Below are 10,370 nucleotides of genomic sequence, written 5' to 3' on the forward strand. Positions count from 1 at the left end.
CACATAGTTGATACTCAAAAATATATGTTAAATGATTGAGCAAATAAACGGATGAATGAAAAAGTGAATGTAACTGCCTGAATTAATAAATTACTTTGCATAACATGAGTGAGTTTTGATTGCAAACAGGCACTACTTTAACATCATAAAGTAGTCAATACAAAATAAATCTATTTTTTAGTTTACATTTGAATGCTAATTTACACTAACAGAAGTAAATTGGAAATCACTAAGGGAATAAAAATACATATTTTTAAGAATTTTAAGCCCCCATCATTAGAATTTCATTTTCTGTCATGCTTTAGAAAAGTAACTGAGACTAACTTGAAAAACAAACATTCAAAAACTGTCTAAATTTCCAGGCATCCCAGTGAAATTGAAAGTTCCAGCTCAAGTCACATAAGACCCAGATTAAATTTAATGAGAGAGAGAGGCTTTTGTAAGTTATTTCTACAATGGTTAATTCTCAAAGGCATTCCATTTCTCTATATGAATTCATGCTACATGACCACTGCAAAGGATAGAGATGCTGAGGAAAAGACATTGTTCTGATGCATTGCTATACATCGGGGACTTTGTAATATATCAGAATGTGTGTGCCCATTGACATTTTTAAATAACTGTGATCTATATTATATTTTCTTGACTCTTGGCCCATCATGGTTTATAGTTCCATATGAGTATTTAATGTTGAATACTAATTTTCAAAAATAAATATTGTTTTCTATATAGGTGACAAATATTTTTGCTAGTTATGATCTATCCAGTTACTTATTTTAGGTACTGCACTACGAAAACCAAATGTGGCCAATGGAGTTTTCTGATTATTGTTTGTATCAATTCAACAATGCAGCTTACTTAGAAAGTAGCAAATATGTATCATTGTGAATATAGAAAAATAAATTTGCCTATGCACATCAGTAAATTGCATGCATACAGGAATGGATTCCCAAGCAATTTTAGAAGGGATTTTGTGATTATATGCTAGAAAACTAAATATACACCAGTAAGTCCCAAAATATTTTATTTCATTTTTTAAAATGGCAATGTAGCTCAACCTTTTGCACTGTACAAGGAAAATAATATTTTTCTAATTAAGTTCAAGTTTGAAAAACAATATTTGCAAGCAGAAATAAGATTTTGGAAGTTCTTGGTAGTTCTTGTTTTCTTATTATGAAAGAAGGGCAGCATGGTATAGTAAAAATAGCACTGGGTGACAGGAGTTTTGGATTGAAAGAATATTTCAGCCAATATTTATGTGTATAACCCTGAGTCAGTTATTAATGGAACTACACATGGTTCTACCTAGGTCTGAAATGCTACGTAAATATCAATTCATAGTATCAATTATTGTGCTTAGAAAAATATGTAGAATTTCTGTCCCTCAAGACTCTAAGTACTCACTATAATAATGCAAGAAATTAGAAGAATCAACTTTACCAAAATAGCAGAAAGTTGAACCAATACATGAAGTTAATGTTAGAGCTTCAAGGATCCTGGAGATCATCATATCTGACCTCTTCATTTTAGATACTAGGAAACTGTTCTGAAGAGGTGAAGTGGCAGAAATTCATATAGCTAAGTAGTAAGACATCACTAACAGATGAAAAACTTAGAATACTTCAACCAACAAATTTCTCAATCCTTTTTTTTTCCCCCCTCTTTCCTCGTTCCCTCAATCTTTCTTTTTTTTTTAACATTTCCATTCTCCTGCTGTTAGTTAGATGACTTTTTGTTTCTCTGCTTTTAGTAAGTAAACACATACTCACAGTGGTAAATTTAGAAATCTAGAGTATCAAGAGAAAAGTTTTCCATAATATTATCATTCAGAAAGATTCAATTATTTTCTATAAGGCACCTCTTTCATTATGTCATAAAATTGACATTTCAAAATGCAAAAGCAAAAATTGCAAAGGACTGTTATCATGGTGAAAATATTCAAGCCTTGCTTCTCTGACTATAGGAAAACTTTCAACAGTATAGCATTGTAAGACTCCTTAGATAAACACCAAGGCTGCCTTTACATTGCTATTCCATTAATTGAAAACTGGCTGGTAGCACTAGTATAGCATTTATTTTTGGGGTTGTCCAATTCATATCAGTTGGCTTGAGCAACTAGACACATGGAAGAACTAAAAGCTGTCAACTCACTTTAGTTTCCCTAAAATTGCTATATAAAATATGCTAGTGTCCATGAACTTGGACAAGACTGAAGTGGAATATTTGAGGCATCTTATTGGTCACTGAATCAACAAAAGTGCTTTACTTTTTTTCTCTTTTTAAATTTTTTTTCGGGGTGGGGAGAGATCATATTAGGGATAGAACTCTACTTCACTTGTTTAGTACCATATAGATACCACCTGTATGGTATTGTTTGAAGACCCTATCCAATTCCAAGTAAACTCTTGTGTCAAATGCAAATATGAAGAAATCCGAATATTAATAAAGATCTATTTCTTCCATAAATAACAATAGATAGGAAATGAGCAATTGGATAGGGCTGTGTGCATTCAGATGAGCTCCTCGTTAAAACCAAATTTACCAATGGTAGTGTTGTCAGTTAAGATACTATGACACATACACAATGAAATCATATATAATCTAAAATGTTCTCACTTTATAAAATAGACAATTGAACAACTGTAATTGATTCATGTATTGCAATTTTCATTCCATTAGTTAGAATATATATCCAAAATTGGGGCTGTCAATCAGAGAAAATGAAGGCATGTTTTGTATTTCATATTAATTGGAGGAGGAAAAATCATTCTTTGTATTTAGAGTCAACAGGGCTATACACATTTTAGGTAATACAACAGTAAATACACATGTTCCCTCTAGTCATATAATTAGTTTCAGCACCTTGGTAAATATATGAAAATAGGTTCATATATAGCCCTGTGAAATAATGAGACTGGTTTTCTTTTCACTTGAATTCACTTTATTGATTGTATTGCCTTTCAACACTATCGTTTTTTGGACTCCTGTATTTACTTTTGTATTTTGGAGGACTCTATTTTTATTCAGAGTGTATAAAACTATCCTGAATTACTAACCCAAGAAGGTCATCTCATATCTCTGGGGAGCAATGGACTGAAGGATTTTGATAATGAAATCTGGGACAAAACACACATACATAGATGTAAATATTCATGTTATTGAATTCAAAGATAAGAGTTTTCCATATTAACCTTCTCCAAAAAAATACTCTTTTCTGGGTATTTTTAATTCTTGAACTTATGACATTTTACATATTTTCTGTGTATTTCAGATTCTTCCAATAGTCAGCTTTGAGCATCACTTCACATATACCCTAAATATGCCAGGTGGTAAGTAACATACTTATGTTTCAAATATCAACTAGCATAGGTCCAGATAGTTTTAAAAGAACAATGAATAAGCACAAATTTGGGGGAGGTATCAAGCCTAACTCATCATATAATGAGTCTTGATTATGATTAAATACATCTCATTTCCTAACCCTCATGATATTTTTTATTTCTCTTTGTTATTCTTTTTACTAAAATAAAAACAATGTGGAATTTTTCCCACATTGTTATCTAAGAATATGAGAGGTTTACTTGACTTTCTAAAGGTCCAGTTTTTATCAGCTGAACCATATGTAATTGCTCAAATTTGGCCATTTTGACACATAAAAATGGTCATTTTATATAGTTCAACCAATTACATCATAAAACAAGATACAGGGAAACATGATGCATGAGATATGTAATAATACTTGAAGAGCACATAGATTGAGAGTCCTGTATGTAAATTTAAGTTCCAGATTTAGCATATACTTGTTCTGTGCACTAACTCCCTGAGCTTTAGAATCCTCAACAGAAAAATGAGAAGACTGATTCTATTCATGATTCTTCACAATCAAGCATGATAAAAAATTCAAAGCTTTGTGAACTTAATGACTTCAATCGTACAGTGTTAATCATACTGTGGACAGACACAGGACTTTAACATACCTGACCATCTCGCATTTTACTCCATATTAGTAGTAACTGCAGTCCTTTTTCATGCAGCTATAGCTACTTTTGGTCCCAGAGAATATCTTAAAGATGAAGAGATCACTCTGTTTTTCAGAATTAAAGGAGGATGAGAAACTATTTTTATTATGCCTAGCACAAACAACAGAAGACATAGTTGAAATGTGGTATGCAAATGCACCTCAGCATAATAAAATTTACTCAGATTTTCTCAGCTACATAATCTCCTACGGCCTTCCCAATCTCTTGATCTGTCCAGTTACAACTCAAGCCACTAGTCAAGAAAGGCAAAGGACAATCTTATCTCTCTTCCCTAGTCCTTGTCTCTGTTCAGAACTTATTTCTTCCAGCCAACCAATCATCTGTTCACCTGTTCTCAGTTTACCCATTCATTCTATTGATTCATTCCTAAAATGTTTGTTGAATTTACAGTATGTGGCATGCAATCTGCTGAATATTGAGGATACAATGACAAGCTAAGGGACAAAGTCTTTGCCCGAAATATTATGATCCACACATTAATCAAATAATCATAAAAATATTTAATTATAATTTAGATAAACTGAGTCAATGGAAAAGTGTAAAATATTAATACTACTGATGACAGGGGCCTCAAACTGGGTATGTGTTTGGGAGAAAGGTGGGGAGGTGGTAAAACCATCAGATTAGGGTAAGTATGTGAGAAATTAGTTAAATACAATTTACCCAAAAGTTACATCCATGCTCTAATTTCTAGTACCTATAAATATTACCTTACTTAGATACAGGGCCTTTATAGATGTAATTACATTAAAAATCTTGAGATGAGGGGCACCTAGGTGGCTCACTTGGTTCAGCCTCCAACTCTTGATTTCAGCTCAGGTCATGATCTTGGGGTCATGGGATGGAGCCCCGCGTCAGGCTCTGTGCTCAGCATGGAGTCTGCTTGTCCCTCTTCCTCTGCTCCTTCCCCCATCCCCAAATAAATAAATAAATAAAGTCTTAAAAAAAAACATCTTGAGATGAGGAGATCATCTAGATTATCTGGGTGGACCCTAAATCCAAGGACAAGTGTCCTCATAAGAGAAATATAGAGGGAGATTTGAGACAGAAGAGGAGAAGACACAGACAGAAGATGAAGAAACAAAGTGACCATAGAGGCAGAGATCGGAGTGAGGCTGAATGCCAGGCCATCTACTGGCAGCTGTAAGAGGCAAAGAACAAATTCTCCCCAAGAGGTCACAGAGGAAACACGGTTCTGCCAATATCTGGGCTTAACCCTTCTAGTATCCTGAATCATGAGGCAATATATTTCTATTGTTTTAAGCCACCAATTTTGTGATCATTTGTCGTGGCAGCCACAGGAAACTAATACAAACTCCTCTCCTAATATCATAGTTTTAAATTCTTATATCCATAAAGGATAGTATTTCTTCCCAAGTCAGAACTTGCAGTCACAGAATTCAAACTTATACTCAAAATAGTCATGAAAACTTCAGAAATGAATGTGTGTGTGTATATATATATAATCTATTGATAGGTAGATGTATGTAGATATTCTAAATACAGTATCTATACAGATAATACCCTTTAGGGAATGAGAGATAAGTAGCCAACTGCTGTGGGACTGAGGGACTGCCTCTTCTGCAGGCACCAAGTCTGAAGGGAACATTAAGATACCTTTTGTGACAAGAACTACAGTGTGCAGGAGGCTGATTTGAATAAGATTTGTAGACAAAATAGGTTGCTGTATCATGGGGGAAAAAAACTAAAAAAATACCATGTCATGGTTTGTATAAGCCATAGACCTATTCAAAAATGATTGTGGGGTGATTAGCAGAATAAAACTCCATATATGTCTTTGATTTTCTCTGTAATCTAAGAATCCTGATTCTATGTCATTTAAGATTTAAGTTAGGAAAATATGCATAGCATTTGAGAAAATAGGAATGAATATTTTGGGGCACAATGTAGACCAGTGGTTTGCAAACTATGTTATGTAAAGAAAAACCTTGAGGTTTCATTTGTGTGGGGGAGGGTGGCAGAGGTTGCGTGAGGGACAAGAATGAAGGAGCAGAGCAGCCTATAGACTATCTCTTCCTGCTTTATTCACAGCATTTCTACGGTTTTTTGTTTTACATATATTCACTGCTGTCTTATATTTCTTTTGTGCCATAGGACTCCATCTCTGTACTACATCTGAAAAAAGAAAAAAAAAACAAACAACTAGCCTAGATATATTTGCTTGGCTCTAAGTGTTCATCTGCTAAAGCAAAAACTGAATGGTGTGGAGCTGGGAGCCCTCTTTCCAATTCTGAGTTTTAAATCATTGTGAAATGAGTAGAGTTCAAACCGTATGTTTTCTTTTATGAAATAAGTAATAGAGGGAAACGTTTTTTTCCACTTGGTTAGTTAGTTTCTCTGCTTCCTGTCAAAACTGAGGAGAAAGATTGGTAGACATAGACACTATAATTTCTGGTTAAAGATATTCTTGACTTTGAGGCAATTTGTTTAACTTTCTTGCATCTTACAAAAAGGTTTCTATCAAATTTTGAAATCAGTGTGGTATTAACTTTTGACCACGGAAATGGAGGCTAGCCCTAGTGGAAACAAAGGCTTGTTTTGCTTACTGTCACTGGTATGTCAATGTGGACATCTTGATAGCTCTCTTTCCCCCCAAATGAAAGCTCCATTCTTCCTCTTCTAGACAAATTCTCCCTCCTCCAGTATTTCAGGATAATAAGAGAGCCAAAATTAGATTCCCAAAGTGGACATTTAGTTTTTAACATCCTAATTGTTTGAAGGCACATCGGACAATGACCTAATTTTATGTGAGCCTGAAGACATTTCCTGCTCGGGCCATGCCTTATGAAATCTCCTACAGATGGCTATATTTCTTGATCAAATAAAAATTTCTGTTAGCTGTATCATTCCTTTTGTTGCATATTAAGTAAAACATGCTAGTTCAAGGCAGATGTCCCCTCCACCTTCATTGCTTTCAGAGTACTATGGGTCCAGATTAAAAAAAAAAAAAATCTACCCAGTTTTTCTACATAATGTTATTTCAGTATTTCAATTGATAGTGCAATCAATACATCAGACTGTGTGGCAGTTTCTGACCTAGACTATATCACCGTATTAATCAATCAACTTGTACGGGCATTCAAAGCAAATCCCCCCTTGACAGTCACAAAGTTAAGAGAGAAGGCCAGAAGAAGGAAGCAGCACTTCAAATAACACAAATCAAATGGGTTTAGGAAAAAACACTTTTAGAGGTCACTAGGAAAGGAATGTTACATGACAGTTCTCTGATTTGGTCAATATTTTGAAAACTACATTTCCTCTTGGGCCAAATTTAGCATAACGTGCCTAGGCTATTGTACACTGGAAATATAATAAGTTGGAAAAAGAACCTCCATTGGCGCTATTTTTTTATGAGATTGCATCCCCAGAGTGCTGCCTATTCACTTATTAATTTCATATAATACTTGAGATTATAAATTATTTAGTAAGAAAACAGAGATGCATAAACTTGCCATTTGAAGATTTGAGGTTGTGAACAATAGCAACTTAAAAAGAATATAAAGACTTATGTGCTTATCCCTACTTTATCACATCAAAGGAACTTCAGTTGACCTACTCTAAGGCAACTCCATTAGGGAAAAATTTAATTAGAAAGAGTAAGACACCATTTAATGATCAGAGAGTAAACACAGATCAGCATGGAGGTTCCTGAGAAGCCTGTTTTTCTTACTTCGCTGAACAGAGAAATCTTTTACCAACAAGGAAAAACAAATGAAAGTTCATTTTGCTTGCAATTTTCAACAAGGGAACACTGAGTAATCAAAGAAATAATGCTGGGCGCCTGGGTGGCTCACTTGTTAAGCGTCTGCCTTCGGCTCAGGTCATGATCCCAGGGTCCTGGGATCGAGCCCCGCATTGGGCTCCCTGCTCAGCGGGAAGCCTGCTTCTCCCTCTCCCACTCCCCCTGCTTGTGTTCCCTCTCTGGCTGTGTCTCTCTCTGTCAAATAAATAAATAAAATCTTAAAAAAAAAAAAAAAAAGAAATAATGCTGACTGAAGCTTTGGAATGGTGATTATGGGGGTATGCTCTTTAAACTTTTTTTTTTTTTTTTTTTTTTTTTTTAAAGATTTTATTTATTTATTTGAGAGAGCGAGAGAGAGCACATGAGAGGGGGGAGGGTCAGAGGGAGAAGCAGACTCCCTGCTGAGCAGGGAGCCCGATGCGGGACTCGATCCGGAGACTCCAGGATCATGACCTGAGCCGAAGGCAGTCGCTTAACCAACTGAGCCACCCAGGCGCCCTAAACTTTTTTTTTTTTTTAACTTCAGATACTCTGAAATTCATGGGAAACCATAACCATCATCTCTGCAATATTCTTCCCATTATTTTGAAACATTATCATCTCTTCACCCATCCTCCTCATCCACACACAAGTAGGCACTATAAAGTGCTTAGTACCTGACCTGAGACCGGTAAGTTTCCTTAAAAAAAACACAGTATAGTTTAATATAGTTCTTCTTATGCAGATTTAATTCACATAGAGAACACTGACCTAGCATTTTTAATTTTTTCTCCCTTTTGTATTTATTCATTTAGCTGCATATAACTCTCATTCACTATTTCTAGTGCATTATATTCCACTGAAAGAATCCACTGTATTTATTTTATTTATCACCTTTGCAGGACATCTAGACTGCTTTCAATTCTCTGCTTGTGTAAAACAATGCTAAAAAGAGCATCCTGTATTTGCCACCATATGGTTCTATGCATGAGTCTTCCTTCAGGCTGTTAGGTTGGGGGGTGGGGAGTAAAACCAGCAGTGATATTAGATTAATGCACATTTAATTTCATTAAATTTGATAGATTGCTCTCCAGAAAGTCTGTGCCAGTTTACATCTCACCAGCAGAAGCCCAAATGGTTCCATTTTCACCCATGGTCAGCAGCTAAAATTCTCTCACTTTCTAATTTTTGTCAATGTGATGGTATAAAAATATATCACACAATTATTTTAATAACCATTTTTTCTAATTACTAAAAACATGGACTCTCTCTTCATATACACTTTCCCTTTTATTAAATTACATTTTTATTCCCTTTTCTTTACCAAGTTTAATGTCTCTTGTTGTTATTGTTGGTGATTTGAAGGTATGGTTGATATATTCCACATAGCAATACCTTGTTTCATTTTAGATCCTGAAAATATATTCTTCCAGACTGTTAATTTTGTCCATGATGTCCTGTGTAGAAAAGAAATCCATAATTTTGATCTGACCTAATCCATAAATATTTCACTTTACCATTTATTATTTTTCTCATTCTTCAGGTTATCAGTCTTATTTATTTTTATGTGAGCAATCATCTGATTTATAAAAAGATACAATAAAGTTTAAAATGATACAAAATATCAATTTCAAAACAACACCAAAAACTGGGTGTATCTAACCATACTCAGCTAGCTCATAACAGAGCAAATGGGTAAGTGGAATAATTCATGCTATCATGTACTACTCTATGAACGGGCAACAAAACAAGCTGGTAAAGGCAGAGGAACTCTCTATCTTCTAAGGATTAGAACCGAAGGGCTCCAGAATCATCTGGTATCTGCTCAATGTTGTACCTCTGGTTAGAAACGTATATGATGAGAACTCCAGGGATCTTCCAGATCCTTCCTTTATTTAGGGTCTTGGTGACCACAAGATAACACCTGTGCTGAGTTACTCTCTGTACTAAGCAGTCGTCTGCATTTGTTTCTTTGTGTGTTACAGTAATTGCTCAAATCTTGGATCCTTGGCAATCCTTAGAGCCACATGATACTTCTGCTCTCATTTCTCAATGACAGCCATTACACAGTCATTTCTGCAAGGATACACGTGGCATATGGATGGCCCATCACTGACTGGACTAAGGCAAGTTTGTGTTTAATGGAAAGGTGGATAAAGTTGGTATCAACCAGGATGTGGTCAGGTGGGCTCAGCTGTGTGTTATATTGGAAGAATAAGCAGGAAGGATATTGGGGGACTTCTCCTTCCTTGAGTGGACTGAGATATTTCTTTTCTTTTTAGGTTTTAATCTTTCCTTCTCTTTAAGCCTCTGATTTCAGAGACTTAAGCGTTCACTTCACAGCCACATACATTCTTGCTTTCTTTTGCTTCCCCCTGTTCATGCCACACTCTTACTTCTTAGTCCTTCCTCTTTAAAACAACTTTTTCATTTGGCTTCTAGGACTTGACTTCCTTTAGACTCACTTTAACCATGTCTCTGGCTAATCTTCAGACTCCTTCCTTTATTCTTCTTTTTCATTTCAACCTCTCAGCATCCCCCCTGCCCACACACAGCTCCATCCTCAGTCTTTTTATTTTTTCATATCT

The 10,370-nt window shown here is 35.2% G+C and overlaps 1 pseudogene; it reads right to left on the reverse strand.

Moving 5' to 3' along the window:
• Positions 1-9,570: 9,570 nt before the first annotated feature.
• LOC118540283 (rRNA-processing protein FCF1 homolog pseudogene) lies at positions 9,571-10,165 on the reverse strand (annotated as a pseudogene).
• Between the last annotated feature and the right edge of the window lie 205 nt (positions 10,166-10,370).

This window comes from Halichoerus grypus, chromosome 1, assembly GCF_964656455.1.
Source record: "Halichoerus grypus chromosome 1, mHalGry1.hap1.1, whole genome shotgun sequence".
Lineage (NCBI taxonomy): Eukaryota > Metazoa > Chordata > Mammalia > Carnivora > Phocidae > Halichoerus > Halichoerus grypus.